The sequence below is a fragment of the Macrobrachium rosenbergii genome, chromosome 6 (assembly GCF_040412425.1).
Source record: "Macrobrachium rosenbergii isolate ZJJX-2024 chromosome 6, ASM4041242v1, whole genome shotgun sequence".
In the NCBI taxonomy this organism is placed as follows: Eukaryota; Metazoa; Arthropoda; class Malacostraca; order Decapoda; family Palaemonidae; genus Macrobrachium; species Macrobrachium rosenbergii.
This window is the reverse complement of record NC_089746.1, coordinates 57219414-57238323: the sequence shown is the minus strand read 5'-3', so window position 1 is coordinate 57238323 and position 18910 is coordinate 57219414. Positions and strand designations below refer to the sequence as shown.

Sequence of the window (18910 nt, the reverse complement as noted above, 5' to 3'; positions counted from 1 at the left end):
ATAAAAACGAGAATTCATTTCTTCCCTTTTTCTTCAGGGGTGTTGGGGGAGGGGCGTCGGGGATGGGGTGGCAGGGGTTAGGTGTGAGTTCGTTCAACCACGCTTTCAGACGCGTAAAAATAGCAGAGGCCCTAATGAACGAACCAGAGACATTTCCAGACCTTGTTTACTCTTTACAGAAGGGGATCTGACTTCCATAATCAGTTTATGCTGCATTTTTCTGTCTTTGCTATTCGCGTTTTTGAGATTTCAACACCCACGTTAAATTTATGTTAACTTTATTAGAGCCTGCATAAACTGCCTATGTCTGCAATGTTTGTTGTGTGTATATATATATATATATATATATATATATATATATATATATATATATATATATATATATATATATATATATATATATATATATAAATCATCAACACACAATCACGTGCTTTCCACCTGAGAGACCTGGGTTCGATCCCGACGTGAGTCAGAAATTTATTTCTGTTCCACACGTGATTGTGTGTTGATGATTTCTATCTTATTCACTCAGAAGGGATAATTCAATGAAATGTTGTCTATTGGGTCATTGCTGAGTCGGGAAGTTGGGGAAAACTCGCTGGTATGCAAGCAGTTAGCTTGCCCAGGTAATTCCTTGGGTGCAGTTGCTCTCAGGTTCCAACTTCTTTTAGACTTGTGTGGCCCAGTGGATAACGCCCTTGCTTTCCACCTGAGAGACCTGGGTTCGATCCCGACGTGAGTCAGAAATTTATATATATATATATATATATATATATATATATATATATATATATATATATATATATATATATATATATATAAAATATAAATATATATATATATATATATATATATATATATATAAATATATATATATATATATATATATATATATATGTGTGTGTGTGTGTGTGTGTGTGTGTGTGTGTAAAAATTCCCTTCGGGTAACATACATGAAAATATATTATTTCCGAGGTAGAGCGAATTAGATATTAAAGGACATTTGTAGTTTAATGCTTACACATATATATGTAAGCAGATATATATATATATATATATATATATATATATATATATATATATATATATATATATATTTACTGAAATTATGAGTATGCTTGAGGTATTTGTCTACTTAAACTCCCAAGGAAACTGTTTCTCAATATAAACTGTACTAACCTAGGAAATAAAAACTTAAAACGTCAACCTCTAATATACATAAAATACCTATTTACATGATGAAAAAGCGTTTTGAAGGGGGAAAAAAATAAAAATGTATAATTAAACGTTTTCAGGAATTTCCCTTCAAATCATCGAAAGATACCTTCAGTTCACCCCATTCCGTGAGAGCTTTCCCTCGTCAATGATGTGTACATAAGTATACACAGAGAATAGTTAACAAACTGCTCCAATAAGGGGAATTACGGAGCATCTCAGGCCTTTTAAAGTTTAAAGGTTATTGTTAAACTTCTAGTCTTTATAATCTTCACGGAGATTTATTTTTCGCGGTTGAATCATAAGGAGCTTGGTAAATACTTAATACACTTCACTCGTAAATTTTATTTCATAGATAAGACGGCTTCGATACAAGACCTAGGCAGGCGTTTTAGGTACCTGTTATTGTATCTGCTGACCTATACAGTGAATTAAGCAACTGGTATCTAGCCCACTGTGGTAGACTGCAACCAGGGATACATACATACACACACACACAATATATATATATATATATATATATATATATATATATATATATATATATATATATATATATATATATATATATATATATATATATATATATATATATATATATATATATATATGTGTGTGTGTGTGTGTGTGTGTGTGTGTGTGTGTGCAATTTTTTTAATTTATCTATTATATATATATATATATATATATATATATATATATATATATATATATATATATATATATATATATATATATATATAGATATATGTACTTTTTATTAATTCATCTATTTAACCATTCATTTGGATGTTTGCTGTACAGAATTAGAGAAGTCATGAAGCTCTTAAAATATTAAGATTGGATTTACAGAAGTGCTTAAAACAACAATAAAAAAATATAAAAGCATCTACAATGGTCTTCACTCTTAAGTAAGGCATTCAGTGAGAACGGTTTAAATACAAATTTGCCTTACTGTGTATATAAATCGATATTATTAAGAATATGATATCCCAACAAATACAGATTTTATCGTATGTTTTGCGCTGTTTCAGTTCATTTTCACAGGACATTGTTAGTCTTCAATTTCTCGAATTCATTCCGTAAAGTGATTAAACGAAAGTTGAGAAAAGCTGAGCAATAGTTTTCACGTGAGGAAAACATTTTAAATCTCAATAATACTCTTGACAAGAAAAATAAATAAATAATAATATTGTTAGTTTATAAAAATTAGTAAAACAGATTTGGATCTCGCAAGAACGTGTCCCGTCATCCTTTAGATATGAAAACCGTTTCTAGTTGCAATGATAGCTTCATTCTTTGACGTGAAATTCATCTGAATTAAGTTTGACAAAAGCACAAGGCGAAAATGGAGTTATACCTCGAGCGTTTACAAAAAAAAAAAAAAAAAAACCAAAGCACCAGTCCGGAAAGAGCATCCTTTGTACGAAAGAGGAACCTAAAAAAAAAAAAAAAAATAAGAGTCTCCAAATTCCCACGTCCGAGAATAATACAAAATGCTTGCTCATAAAGATTTGCTCTCTTTTCGAACACTTTGAAGTAAACGAGAGTAAAAGAAGAAGTGAAGTGGTAGGTTTATTTAGACTATATTTTTTTTTTATTAGTTCGTGAATCGTTCTATATTGTTAACATTTTTGCGTCAGAGATTGCTGGTATATTTCTTCTTTTTTATATATGGATATCTTTTTTTATTCACTGGTATTTCATATATATATATATATATATATATATATATATATATATATATATATATATTTATATATATACATATATATATATAGTATATATATATATATATATATATATATATATATATATATATATATATATATATATATATATATATATATATATATATATATATATATATATATATATATATATATTACTCTTTTTACAATGTATATTTCTATCTGTGAGGGAGTGGTAGTTAACAGTAAGTTTTAACACTCTTGTTCCCGATAATAATTTTTGAGATGAGGTAGCTAGCCCCATGCCCTTCGTGCCCCTAACTGCGACCCACATCTGATTAGCTAGCTACAGTATCAGGGCCTTAGACCACACAAACACACATACATATATATAATTATATATATGATACACACATATATATATATATATATATATATATATATATATATAGAGAGAGAGAGAGAGAGAGAGAGAGAGAGAGAGAGAGAGAGAGAGAGAGAGAAGGCAATACAATGGGGGAGGCCTAGAGAATCTTGGTATTTGTAAACTTCTTTGCCTCACTGATAGATCTCCTCTTTCGAGGTTCGTAAATACGCAAGTATCTGGTATGTTTTTACAACACTGAAAAAGTACTCCAGTTGCTGATGATGCTTTAATTATATATTCATGGCTCTCAGTTTACAATACTGCATTGCAAAACAGTTTCTCCTATGCTGGGCTCCATCAGGAAGTTGTTTCCTGATCTACCTCTCACTGAAGCCTCACTATTCTACCTTTATCTTTCCCGCTCATCTCTTTGTCTCGTACTTTTCTAACCTCCGCAAAATTTGAACATTTGGCCACGGAACGCCTCCTATCTATCTTCTTCAAAGGAATATAATTTTTGTCTCTCTACATCACAGGAAACTGTACGAAAAAGTGGTGAAATGAATTTTAACTATGAGAGTCCATTCCTCCTAATTAGAAAAATCTTATTGGCCAAGAGAAAGGGATGGTATCAGAAGTGTCGATGTGATATTTGATCGTTTAAAAATGCGTTTCTCCTAATTCCTTCTCTTAGAGCGTTCATATTTTTCGAAGCGTCTTTTAGCGGATTCTAGATAGGTGTGAACATTTGAAATAAATGTTAGTTTCTTACAAAGGTTCAGAGTGGATTTTGGTAATGAAAAAACTAAACGTAAAATAATATCTGTGAAGGTTGCAACTTTTACCGTTAAACGGTCTTGTTTTTTTTTATACGACAAAATGAGCCTAGAACTAATTTCCTAATACGGGAACCGAAGTGAAAAAACTTTAATAGATGAACGTAGTTTTCATATCAGAATATAACAGGTGCATATGAATGCACAAAAAAATAAGGTAACTTCGCTGTATAATATCGAGCTTTCTGTTGCAGGGAACACAACAGAAAAGCTAAACTAGATTTTCATAACTAAACAACTGTTGCTAGTTCTTTTCCCAATCGAGGATATGGGGGTGGGGGTGGGGGAGGGGGAGAGGGATGGGGGATGCAGAGCTATCTTCATCATGTGGCGCCCTTACTCCAATACAAGGGTATATTATATGATGAGGGTATCTAGCACTCAGAAATATTCACTCACGCAGGTGTTGCCTGGCCCCAGCGTAATTGGAAAAACAGGCATATGTATATATATATATATATATATATATATATATATATATATATATATATATATATATATATATATGTGTGTGTGTGTGTGTGTGTGTGTGTGTGTGTATACACAGTATATATACGTATACAGTATATAATGTGAGTGTGTATTTGATGACGAATAGTAACCATTTTTGTGGCAATATAGAAAGAATGGCTAAAACCAGGTTAGCCGAGTAAAATCGCTGTCAATACAAAAATGATGAATCCTGATTCCAGGCCGAGCATATCTATCAAGTTATGCCTGTCAACTACTATTTTTTCCTAATTTCTGAAGTAATAATACGCAAAAGAGCAAAAATGGACTTTGACGTCTGAGAGACACTGCCATCTATCGTCCAGTCCTGAAGTGAAAGGGCTTGTAATGGAGGAAACCTATCTCGTGTTTCATCGTCCTTGGGTTGCCGCTGCTCGTCCAGAGCTTTAGGTGCGAACAACGACGATGCGATTGTTCGTTCATTCGGTGGTAGTATTGTAATAGGACCGTTGTGCTTACTGATATTTGTTGCGAGTTCTTTGATAAGTGTCCGGTACGTTCATGTGGTATTTTGTATTTTTGGATTTCGTGTAACGTATTTTGATTGTAGTATTATCCTTTAATACAAATATTTTCGTCTGTAAATTACTTGTGCTCTTTGCTTATTCATTTCTCATGTTTTAATAGATTTATTCTTTTACAGATAATGACGTGGCTTTGGTTTACTTTGGTTAGTCAAGAAATGCCTGCAGTTCGTTACGTAATCGGGAAGGCAGTGTGATAAGCGCCTCATCGCTTCGCTGGGTAACTATGCTTTCCTTCAAGGTTTAGGTGAGTCTCGTATTTATTACATTTATTAAAAAAATTCCTTGAGCAAGCTAATCCTCCCCCTTCAGGGGCTGAGCCCCTGAATGGGGAGGATGTCCCTTTTGGCGAGCAGTAGACTTTAAAGTCTACTGTTCGTCAGAGGGGGGCTTGCTCTTTTTTTTTTTTTTCTTTAACAAACTTATGGTAAGTTTTAAGGTGTTAATCGGTGTGAGTGTTGTGTACTTTCAACGGATGGATGTAGACCGTAGGCTATTGCTGGAGTTTCAGTTTAATTTGAATTTCATATATTTGTAGACTATTTCAATAGTCTAGCTGTGATTTTTAATGTTTTCAATGCTTCTATTATCAGATTTCTTAAGTCTTGAAAATGTTTCAATTTTAGCCTCTATGAATAGAAGTATATTAATAATAAACTGAATAGCTTGCCTAGAAATCATTAATTTTAGATGGATATCGGTTCAGTTTTCATTTGTAAGTGCCAATCTATTATTTTGTTAACTTGTTTTTTGCTGATATTTAAGACTGAAAATCTGCCAGTACTAATTTACCATAGTTTATTACCCTTAACATGCTAAGTGACTTCAGATTGACTTGGAAAGTATATAAAACGAAGTATTTTAACAGTAGGTTGAAGTAGTGTGAATGGTGTGTGAATGCTTTTGAGGTTAAATAATTAAATAAGTACTTTGCTGGGAAATTTTCTGTCCTTTAAATTTTCTCGGCAGGTTGAAGGCGAGTCTGCAGTAGTTGCCGGAGTAATGTCTTCATTTGCATAATCAGCGACCTCAGGAGGTCTTGAGAATTTCCACGGTTCATATAAAGTTAAATGCGCCCACTGTTACATTCATTAACCCCGAAAGCGTGCAAAGAAAAAGTGTAAGTAATTTGAAAAGTAATTTGGATGGTGTTCTTGTTGGGATTGTGATGAATGTAGTACTTGTATTAAGGATGTATTTAAAATATATGTATACTTGAAAATCATTTTTTGTCAATCTTTTGTCCTTTTGACGGTATATTCGTTACTTTTGCTTTTAACTATACTGAGAATTATGCACACAGCTGTAAGGTAAAGTGTCTTAGCTTGTTCGTAACGAGATCATGCGTTACTTAGTGAAAATTAAAATGCAGAACCATACAATCTCAAATGTCACCCCAAAAGTGTAAGTATTTGGATGTAGACTAGGATAGGCCAATATCTAGAAACTACTTGGTTGTGGATGAGATAGATTGTTTGTCATTTACCATAGTTTTAAATTTTAAATTCTGCAAACTAATTTTCTGGGAAAATATCAGGCTGTAATGATTAAATTGCTATACATTAATATCTATAAAATTGAAGTTTCATTGTGCGTAACTGTCTTGATTGTCACTAAAATATTACTGGCTGAAAACTACTTCTATGGTTCATAAAATATTACTGGTTGAAAACTACTGCTATGGTTCAAAGGTTAACTACTGCGCGACTGTTCTAATCCTGAAACCAAACTCATTAGAGTGATTAAGTTACCTGGCTTCTAACTAACATGGTCACTTGCGCGAACGTTGAAATTCAGTTGTAAAGGTTTTTTAATGTTTCTTAGGACATATATTAAACATTTATGACACTCCTATGGTAAATAAACTTGGTCTACTCCATGGAGTAAGCGAAGTAGATTGGGATTTAGCATTCCAGACGTCAAACTACAGTACTTAGTCTCATGTTTTTGATGTTACTGATGACAGGTTAAGGGATAAAAGTAGCTTGGACATAAAATGTAAAAGAATTTGTCATGTAACCACTTCATCGGCATGAACGTTGAAGGAAACTTAGTGAGTGTACCCTGGACTTCGCTGCTAGCGCAGCTTCATAGTCAGCCTAGAGAATTTTGGTACACTCGCGGTGAGCTGAGGACTTTAGCGTAGTTGTTAATACCCGAGTTTAGTTCACACGTACTGTAGCAGTTAGCAAAGGTGTCTTGAAAACACCGTCGCAGAACATGTTCATGTAACAAAAACCCTTTCAATAATGGATTTAACAAAAACCCTTTCAACTAATGGACTAAGTAATGTTTTGTTACGTAACAATACTACACTAGATTACGATGGAGCGAATAAAAGCCTCTTTTATATCGGGTTGACGCTGTTTTAAGCTTCGTTACTCTTTGAGAATCCGTTAGGGGGTAGCGCCGTCAGTGTCCCTCATGCGGTGCACTGTAGGCATTACTTAAGGTGCTTTGCAGCATGCCTTCGGCCCCTAGCTGCAACCCCTTTTCGTTCTTTGTACTTGTGCTGTACCTCCTTTCAAATTCTCTCTTGCTTCTTACTTTCCACCCTCTCCTAACAATTGTTTCATAGTGCAACTGCGAGGTTTTCCTCCTGTTACACATTTCAAACCTTTTACTGTTAATTTCCGTTTCAGCGCTGAATAACCCCATAGGTCCCAGTGCTTGTCCTTTGGCCTAAATTCTATATTCATTTCAATTCTTTGGGATAAGTGCGTTCTTCCCTCCATCGCAAATTTTGTCTGTTTTTTTCGTTAACCAACTCTTTACAAGGTAGTATTTGCTGCCATGGAATAAATTTATGGTATTTCCTTGTCACAATGATACTGGTGTTATAAGCCGTATCACCGAGGTGGTTACTGGGATGATAGGTGTTTCATTGCCTACTTAATTTTTTGAGGTCTAAGTGACGGTGATGATTAGACAATTACTGTCATGGTTCAAGTTCAAGAAATTTATTGACATATTACATATACATCAGATGGGATGTATCAGCATGCTAGTACACCCTCCACAATATTTTAACAATACATCATTCATATTCCAAAATTACCCATTCCTATAGAAATTGGGAACTAATTCATAATTCCTGGAATCATATTATTGTTAAGCAAATAACACGCCGGCTCTGGAACTGAATGAACGATTATTGTCATGGTCTTACTACGCTAAGGTTGCTGTGCAAGAAGCCTTTTGTCAAGCTTCCAAACGCTTGGGTTATCGGCTGTTGACCTATAGGCATACTATAAACACCGCAGTACAGTGACAGTTAGTGTGCCCTTATCATTGCTGTTAGAGTACTGTATGAAATTGTTATATATGAAAATATTGATTTTAAAGCTACATATCCAATGAGAGTGAAGGACAGACTGAGAGGCGGATACCCAGTATGCCTAATTGTTTCAAATATTGTCATATTGTTATGAACATCATAATGAGAGAGAAGTTAATAACAAAATATAAACATTATCCTCAAAACTACTAGTACTAATTTACCTTGTTTATTACCCTTAACATGCAAAGTGACTTCAGATTGACTTGGAAAATATATAAAACAAGTATTTTAACAGTAGGTTGAAGTAGTGTGAATGGTGTGTGAATGCTTTTGAGGGTAAATAATTAAATATAAGTTTCTGGGCACTGGGCGCTCTCCGGCCTACCTTTGCAGATTTATCTGTCAGAATTTAAAAACTGATTTTTTAATTTTACGGAGGTTACGAGCTGGGATAGAAAACTTTAATCAGAATATATGTATATATACGTATGTATGTCTGTAATGTAAAATACACTCATTAATCCACAAAGCATGGGTATGAAGTGTGTATAGCTTTAGAAGGCTTGGGACCAAGTCCCTTCCTCCTCTGAATATTCTGAGAATATTCTGTGAATGTATACATACAAATACATATATTTATGCATATAAATTATCTATATAAAAGTGAATACATTTATGTATAATTGTTTGTATGTATGTTTGCAACTTTGTGCGCTACAGAAATCCGAACTGCTTGACAGATTTAGACAAAATTTGGCACGTGGCCATCATTTGACCCAACTCAGATAATAGGGCAGGTTTCAAACCCGTAACCCTGCCCCCTTCCCCTTCCACTATTTGCCTTACCTATGTAACTTATGTGGTAAATAAACTCTACGGGTTTAACATACCCCATTTCATGTACTCGAGCCCATTAATTAAAATATATTATTGAAAATGCTTTTCTTTCCTGTGATTATTAATTCTGTTTCAAGGTTTGTGTTTAGGTTTAGTGGGGGTATGTTTAGGTTTAGTGAGGATGTGTTTAGCTTTAGCAAGGGGTGTTTTAGGTTTAGTGGGGTCTGTGTTTAGGTTTTGTGTTGGTGTGCTTAGGTTTAGTTAGGGTGTATTTAGGTTTAATCGGGGATATGTTTAGATTTGGTGGCGGGTGTGTTTAGCTTTTGCAGGAGGACTGTCTTTAGGTTTAGTTGGGGGTTGCATTTAGGCTTAGTATGGGGGAGTTTAGGTACAGGATGCATTTAGGTTTAGTGAGGTGTGTGTTTAGGTTTTGTGGGTGCTGTGTCTTAGGTTTAGTGGGGGGTGTGTTTAGGTTTAGTGAAGGGTGCATTTAGTTTTAGTGGGAAGGGTGTTTATGTTTAGTGGTGGATGTGTTTAGGTTTAGTGGTTATGAGTTTTGGTTTAATGGGGGAATGTGTTTAGGTTTAGTGGGGGTATGTTTCGATTGAGGGGGTGTTTAGGTTTAGTGGGGGAGTGCTTAGGTTTAATGGGTCGGTGTCTTAACGTTTAGTGAGGGTGTGTTTAGGTTTGTTGGAGGGGTTTTTAGGTTTAGTGGTCAGAGTGTTTAGGATTAATGGGGGTGCGTTCTGGTTTAATGTGGGTCTATTTAGGTTTAGAGGGGGATGCGTTTAGGTTTAGTGGGGCGTGTTTTGGTTTAGTGGGGTGTGCTTAGTAACTAGTTAATATAACACTTAGAAACATGGAGAAGAAGAACAATTTTAATGTTTCTCTCTGCATTGCAGGCTTTTTGTGGAACCAGTTTATGGAGAGAACTTGCATTAAAGGCGTGACTAATCGAACGCGTTTTGAAGATGGAAACTATGCTCTAAAACAGAGAGGAGCTAGTCTGACCAGTAATGGATAGTGTATGATTTGATAAACAAAGGTGAGCAGATATTAGTCGTAGTAATTATAATATACAATATATATGCATATAATGTATATGTGTAAATATGCATTTATATATATATATATATATATATATATATATATATATATATATGTATGTATAATAAATCAACTATGGTAATAAAAGGTACTTAAAGGAAAAGGTAATCTCATTTTTAAATAAACATTTGCCAAATGATTTAAATTGTTTGTTATAATATTTATGTATTATATCCACAACACAGCATTTTTACACACAAACATTATAAAATAATTTTATATTTTTATTTATATTTATATATATATATATATATATATATATATATATATATATATATATATATATATATATATATATATATATATATATATATATATATATATATATATATATATATATATATATATATATATATATATATATATATATGCTAGTGAAACCGGGAGCCAGTGGCCTTAACTGACCCAGGTGCGAGGAATCAAGATAAAACAAAAGATAGGACGTAAAAAATATAAGAGTTAACCTTAAAGAATCAGTGGAGTTAGGAGGAAGAGAAGAAACAGAGATGGACTTAAGGATTTTACAGAAGTACCGAGGCAGAGAGAAAGAGGCATCACACAAACTTAAAAAAAAAAAACTAAATTTTGAATAAATTTCCCAGACCTTCCATGGCCTCGGGCTTAAATCTCATCAGCTGCCGTGGTTCTGGACCACTCTTAGTTGGTGTGGCCCTTGTGGGGATACTTGAAAATGTTACAGCTTTTTTTTCTTTTCGTTCTGGGCGAGGAATCTCATCCGTATTCTGTCGTGGAATCGTTCATTTCATTCGATCAAAATGATGTCTCTTCGTGCTCTCGTCACTCTTAAAATTTATTATTATTATTATTATTATTATTATTATTATTATTATTATTATTATTATTATTATTATTCATTGTCGTTATCATAATGTTCATGATTAATTATATAAAATTTACTATGATGTTTTATGTTCATTTCATTCGATCAAAATTATGTCTCTTCGTGCTCTTTCCACTCTTAAAATTTATTATTATTATTATTATTATTATTATTATTATTATTATTATTATTATTATTATTATTATTATTTATTATTTCTTCTGTTGATTTAGAGCTGTGAGCGAATTTAAGGCGCCTGCGATATATTCAGAAATTCATATCTGGTCACAAGATGTATCATTTTGTGAATTCAACGTACTGTGTAGGAAACTGTGTCCACCATTAATGCTGTTATGATTCAGTGTAATGAACATTCATAATGTTATGGAAAAGTTTAGCTAAGTCTTGTTTGGATAGGCTTAGAATATTAACGCTAGAGTTAATGATTATCATAAATTATGTTGTTGCTTTAACATTAGTGTCAAAAATCATTTTCAGATTTTTTTTTATTGTCAATTCAGAGGCCAATTGAACTGGAAACCCTATAGCTGTTAGTAGCCCAGGTATGAAGATATCGAGTTAAATAAAAAGAGAGGAGATAAATGATTAAAGAGTTGACGAGCTAAAAAAAAAGAGAGGAGATAAATGATTAAAGAGTTGGCTTGTGAAGACAAGTAAAAAAAAAAAACAAAGAGAGAGGAGATAAATGATTAAAGAGTTGGCTTGTGAAGACAAGTAAAAAAAAAAAAGAAAGGAAATAAATGATTAAAGAGTTGGCTTGATAATAAGAAGACATAAATGATTAAAAAAAAACAAAAAAAAAAAGAGAGAGGAGATAAATGATTAAAGAGTTGGCTTGTGAAGACAAGTAAAAAAAAAAAGAGAGAGAGGAGATAAATGATTAAAGAGTTGGCTTGCGAAGACAAATAAAAGATAATAAGAAAGGAAATAAATTATTAAAGAGTTGGCTTGTGAGGACAAGTAAAAAAAAAAAAAAAAGAGAGAGGAGATAAATGATTAAAGAGCTGGCTTGCGAAGACAGGTAGAGTCAGAGGAGAAACAATACCGTAGAGATAGTCTTAAGATGCGAAAAATCACGTCACTCTGCCTTGAATGAATGCAGAACCCTCTAAAACTCCCTAGAGGAGCCGGAGTAGAGAGGAAGAAGCTCAACACGGACCACTGAATTTTAAATAAGTTTCTCAGGCATTCTGTGGCTTCAGGCTGAACTCTCATCGGCTGTCGTGGTTCGGGTTTGGTCTCAGTTGGTGCAACCCTTGAGGGATCCTTTCAGTTTGATAAAGCTTTTGTGTCTTCAGAGTGAGGACACTTACGCCGCGTTTCGTCGCGGATTTTTTTTTTTTTTTTTAATCTTTGCTACTCTTGGTATTGAGATTAAGACGGTTATTCCTGAGGTTTATTATCTTTATTACTATCATGACTGTCATTTCGTATTTGTTGCTAGTCTTATTACCATAATGATCATGAATATGACGATTTCATATACCAAAATACATTTAAGTGTGGTTCATTGTAATTTCGTCAGCGTTCATTCATTGTTCGATTTAATCCTTTGGATAAGTGCTAAAGTAGTTACCCCTCTCTCTCTCTCTCTCTCTCTCTCTCTCTCTCTCTCTCTCTCTCTCTCTCTCTCTCTCTCTCTCTCTCTCTCTCTGGGAATAGAGCCTGGAAATGTTTTAAATGGCGAAAGCTGAAAGTGAACAGCAGCAAGAGTAAGGTGAACAAGGAACAATAAATGAAAGGGATATATGATAATGAGTGGAAGGGTAGAAGGAAATAATAATGTTAGTAAGCCTGAAGGAGGAATATAAGTACTGTTCAAGAAAGGAAGGAAGTAACTAATTCTCAGCGAGATCTTAGAAGCCAACTTAAGATTTTACGATAGTGCAGTGTTGCTTTTAATAGGTAATAAAACGGAGAAAAGGTTGTTAAGAATATGTTAGAACTCACTTTATTATAAATTTAATTGACATTCCTGACCAGAGGATAGAGAAATAAAGATTTTTGCATAATAAACAGCACAAAACTCAACACATCTCATTTGTGAGCACCTCACCTTCTCCCCAGTAGCAATAAGAGATTTTGCGATCTAGGTCTATTTACTGCATGCCATTGGCATGGTCCTAGTATCAGCATTAAATAAAGGTCCTGTAATATTTGTTATTTTGTTTAATGGGTAAATCGATTTTTTTATGTCAAGTGCAATGATTCTAAAATAATGAATGAGAACGGGGTTACTTTAACCTCTAATATATTGATAATTGTCATTAACTGCATCGAGATCAAACATATTCCATTTTCTCAAATTTTAAGATTACCGAAATTGGCTCCGCGGAAAGATAATTTTCCATAGAGGGTATATATTATCATCACCATCATCATTATCATCGACATCATCATTACAGCTACCCCCAAAAATACCGGTGAAATGGTGGATTACTTTTTAATAACCAGGGACATAAGACATTTTAGTCCATAGAGGTGTATGACTTCGCTTAGTCGATTGTATATAAATCCGCTGTTTTGTGGTGATAAAATATATATATATATATATATATATATATATATATATATATATATATATATATATATATATATATATATATATATATATATATATATATATATAATTATATACATAATCATCAATTATTGCTAAGTACTTTCGTCTTAGGCAGTTGCTGTGACCATGTCTTGGTAATAGGACATATATATATATATATATATATATATATATATATATATATATATATATATATATATATATATATATATATATATATATATATATATATATATATGTATGTGCTGATGTAATATGTATAAATATATTGATATATTTATATATATATATATATATATATATATATATGCTATAATAATTTATGATTATGTACAGTAATAATCATAGGCAATGGTAATAATATAATATGCAACGAATGGGAGAACAACATTTAAGTTTTATCATTGTCATAAATATGTAAAAAACATTCTATAGTTATAGCTCCAAGGCCACTTCATGTCGCGAAAAATGCACTTACTTTCTTATCGTATGTAAAGAACCTTTGTTCAATCCTTCATCGTTCCTTGAACTAGAGGCAAGACCCATATCTCTATCCATGGCGTTGCATTTTATTTAGGAAAGAAAGGGCCCATACACTTCACTACAAAAGACGTAGGGAAAGAGAAGTGCCGATAAAACTTTTATCTCTCACGAATCATTAGCCATTACCCTTAAGAGTCTCCTCGGAGAAATGGACGATGTTCTTCCCCCTCCCTTGAAAACTGCGCTCATAGATTCGGGCAGAAGTTTCGAACTGGGAATCTGGCTTGCGTCTCAGTTTTCCATGGAAGACAATGATTAAGGTGTATTTTTTTAGTTCATTTAAGAAAGCAGCTTCACGGTTTGTTTGAAGATTTCAGGCATTCCCTCAGAAAAGATTAATAATTCATGTGCGTTTTGCCAAAGTCGAACTTGACTAACCAGATAAAAAAGGTTTTTATGGTTCTTCATTTAAGAAAGCAGCTTCACGGTTCTTTTGAAGATTTTAGGTATTCCCTCGAAAGAGATTAATTTATGACGTGCTTTTTGCCAAAGTCAAGCTTGACTACGTACATAAGTATATCAGGCATCCAAACAATACCCTTATTAAAGAATAGTTTTGATCTCTCGTTTTGTTCTCTCATTTTGTTCTCTCTTCTATGAACTTTGGCCTGGAGAGAACATAGGCACTGATTTGCAATTCTTGTATTTTTGGAAGTTGATGACAATGTTAATAGTACCGACTTATTCAGTCGACATCATGCTTAATTCTTTAATTATTATGAACACGGTGATGGCAAGATAAACTTAGTACCAGTATCTATCCCAGGCGTGAATTCAACAAAAAGAGAATGTATCAACTCCTAACATGGTTTAAGGGAAGCAATATTTTGCTGCGTAAAATGAGACAGATTACAGAAAAATGAAAACAGAGACAGGAAAAGAATTCATATATCAAGGGTATTTCCTCAGCGTAAAAGCCTCAAAGGAAATCCTAAGGGAAAATATACCGCAAATCTCTGCCAAGGCTGAGTAATCAACCCTTCCCCTTCCAAAGGGCATACCCCTTTGTAATCAATGGTTGTGGTCACGAGTTGCAACCTTAGTAAATTTTTCGAAAATAGAAAAAAAAAATGATACATGACTTTTTCAGTGACCCCGTTAACAACAAATTGACAACCAAATAAGCCCAGTAAGAACATAGCTTACCTAGCAGATTAAATATCTGTAAACTAGATGAAATATCTGTACAGCAGAAAAGTAGAAAGAAGGAAGAATAATGATTAAGTGCTGAGTTAGACTTGCGTTTAATGTAAGTTGAATGACTAAAGGTTATATTTATAAAAGGAGGTTACAGAAAAAAAAATCGTGTTCAAGATAATGATATATTCAACCGCAAACAGAAATGCCAAAAGGACACAAAAAAAAAAAAAAACAAGTAAATCCACGCAGAGCATAACTGAAGCAACGTAAAAGTTTTAAAACATTTCATAGCTGCACATCAAAGGCTACAGCAAGCCTCCCATTTCATTTCGCTGTGCAGAAACAACCCGAAGAAATATTTATTCTCGTATTTACGAGAACGAGAGCCAAAGAGAAAAGAAATATCCCCTTGTTTTCAGCCCTTTTACTCAGAAATCATGGAATGTAAAAGCGATTTTATAATGCAAGAGAACGCCTGGATTATTCTACCCTCCCTCTCTCTCTCTCTCTCTCTCTCTCTCTCTCTCTCTCTCTCTCTCTCTCTCTCTCTCTCTCTCTCTCTCTCTCGCAGTGTTTACTTGGCCGGAATTTGAATGGGATGTTAGCGGCCGTGGAGGCGTCTTAAGAGACTTTCGCAGAATGTAATTTGCATTAAATCTTATGAATTCTAAGAGGAGAGAATTAGTGGTTGCATTAGGTGACAGCGATGTTTACAGTGGTCTTTTTTTTTAACTGCAAGATGTGTACACAGACTCTCATACAGGGACACACACACATGTTTATGCATACACACACACACACACACACACACACACACACACACACACATATATATATATATATATATATATATATATATATATATATATATATATATAATATCTATCTATTTATCTATCTATCTATATATATATATATATATATATATATATATATATTTTTTTTATGCATACTTTAGCACGATATAAATGTGTTAATGCGAAAGTATATATATATATATATATATATATATATATATATATATATATATATATATATATATATATATATATATATATATATAATGCATGTGTGTGTGTTTCTGTGTGTGCGTCTGTGCCTGCGTGTCTGTGTGTCTGCATGTTATTATCTTTGCGTTGCCTTACTTGTCGTAGGCAACTCCGGGAATATGTGAGTCTTTTTCCGACGCACTGTAAAGCCCGCACATCCTCGCTGTCAGTTTTCATTGACACTTAAGATCGAAATAACCATTGAATCTCCCTCTGAGGGAGTTTTTTCCCGGCATCCCATCTCACTTCCTCTTGATAAATTTCTTCAGAACTTTCATTACTGAAGAATTTCAAGAACGGGCGCCTTCCCAGAAAGGGGGTAAACTTTTTTCGAACTTTTCCAGAGAGTCCTTTCGAGGGCTCAGATGTAGCCGCTCGCCAGATGACTTCTTCGGTCGGCGAAACACCCGGAGTTTCGTCGTATCATTTCGGGGACTTTAAAAAATTGCTTCTCGCCAATGAGCCATAGAGATTTTCAATGAGGAAGCTGATTTTAAGTTATGATTAGTCGGCATATTTCGCTGGCCAAAATTTTTGATTGAATTGCAAAAATAGGAGGAACCTCGTTAATGGATCTTAATCCCCTTGTGGGCGGGGAGGGCGGTGTGGCATTTTAAATCGATATATATATATATATATATATATATATATATATATATATATATATATATATATATATATATATATATATATATATATATATATATATACATACACACACACACACACATATATATATATATATATATATATATATATATATATATATATATATATATATATATATATATACACACACATATATATATATATATATATATATATATATATATATATAATATATATATATATATATATATATATATATATATATATATATATATATATATATATATATATATATATATATATATATGTGTGTGTGTGTGTGTGTGTGTGTGTGTGTGTCGTGTCTGTGCGTGGGCTAATGTCTGCAATGTCTGCCGTTTCAACCAGCCACCCAAATTCATAATATGAATAAAATTTACAGTGGATATAACCATTATCTCGTCTTAACCAGGTAAAATTAGAACTGTGAGACAAAACCACTCTCTCGTGCATCTCTTTTGGGACTTATAATAAACTTCTCTGATTGTGTTTTGCTTTATTTGCCTCGTGATCCTTCTGGGCCTGAAATCAAAACGTCATGTCGTCTGGTCTTCATTCCACCAAGATGCAATACGACAGCATTCTGAGTCTCATCTGCTGATAGCTATGGGCGTCATCCCAGAAGATCCCTTTCCCCACGACACCAGAAAGGGGTATAAGGGGCATATCTCTTTCCAGGATCGGCCGGAGGGCGTTCCATAATCCCCCCCCCCCTTTCTTTGCATTCCATATCTCGGCACGACGTCTTCCTTCAGGCTTCGCGAATGCCCTCGCCGGGGTCCCCGTGGCATTTATGAACCCGGTGGCTATTCCGGCGGGACTCGGCGGCCGTTCCACTTAGTTTATGGTCGGACACAGATTCCGGAATTTGGAATGTCGTCAACCCAATTCCGGTGAAAGATATCGCCTGTGCTCTCTTCCGCTCGCTCGGAGAGTAAGGAGGCGAGTGTCTGCCTCGTGGGGTTTTAGGTATTGGATGCTGTTGTTGTTGTTTTTGTTGTTGTTTTTGTTGTTTGTTGTAGATTTAGCTGCCCTTATGCCAGCGCTGGCTCTTGCTTGCTCCTTAGATAACTGTAAGAATACTTGAAAAGCTTTACAGCAAATATAAAGCTTCATTCCAAAGGAAGATCGTTAGCAACAAGTAAAAAATGCGCGGAAGTTTCCTCGACGCAGTCGAGTTTTCTGTACACCCGGTATAGCGTATAATCAAGGCCACCGAAAATAGATCTATCTTTCGATGGTCTCGGTATAATGCTGTGTGAGCCACGTCCCATGAAACCACGGCCCGGTAGTGGCTTATCCTATATCGTTGCCGGAAGCACAATTATGGCTAATTTTAACCTGAAAATAAAATAAAAACTACTGAGGCTAGAGGGCTGCAATTTGGTATGTTTGATGATTGGAGGGTGGATGATTAACATACCAGTTTCCAGCCCTATAGCCTCAGTAGTTTTTAAGATCTGAGGGCGCACAGAAAAAAGTGCGGACGGACGGACAAAGCTGGAGTAATAGTTTACTTTTACAGAAAACTAAAAAAGAACGAGATCGCTTCTGACGAGAAAACTGCGATCTTTTGAGAGTTGATAGTAAAGGCTAAGCATACATGACAGAAACACCTGTGCACTTGAGGCCTGAATTTACTCGTTCCTTCATGAGTTACATATAATAATCTTTGCCATGGAAACTTGAATGTCTGTGCATATCATTACTAAAAATAGTTAGGAAATTATCAAAC

The 18910-nt window shown here is 34.0% G+C and overlaps 1 long non-coding RNA gene across 1 annotated transcript; it reads left to right on the top strand.

Annotated features, from left to right (window-relative positions):
* Positions 1 to 5039: 5039 nt before the first annotated feature.
* LOC136839788 (uncharacterized) lies at positions 5040 to 6331 on the top strand. The gene is made up of 3 exons (XR_010853463.1): positions 5040 to 5115; positions 5266 to 5393; positions 6116 to 6331. It is a non-coding gene; the product is annotated as an uncharacterized lncRNA (long non-coding RNA).
* The last annotated feature ends 12579 nt before the right edge of the window (positions 6332 to 18910 follow it).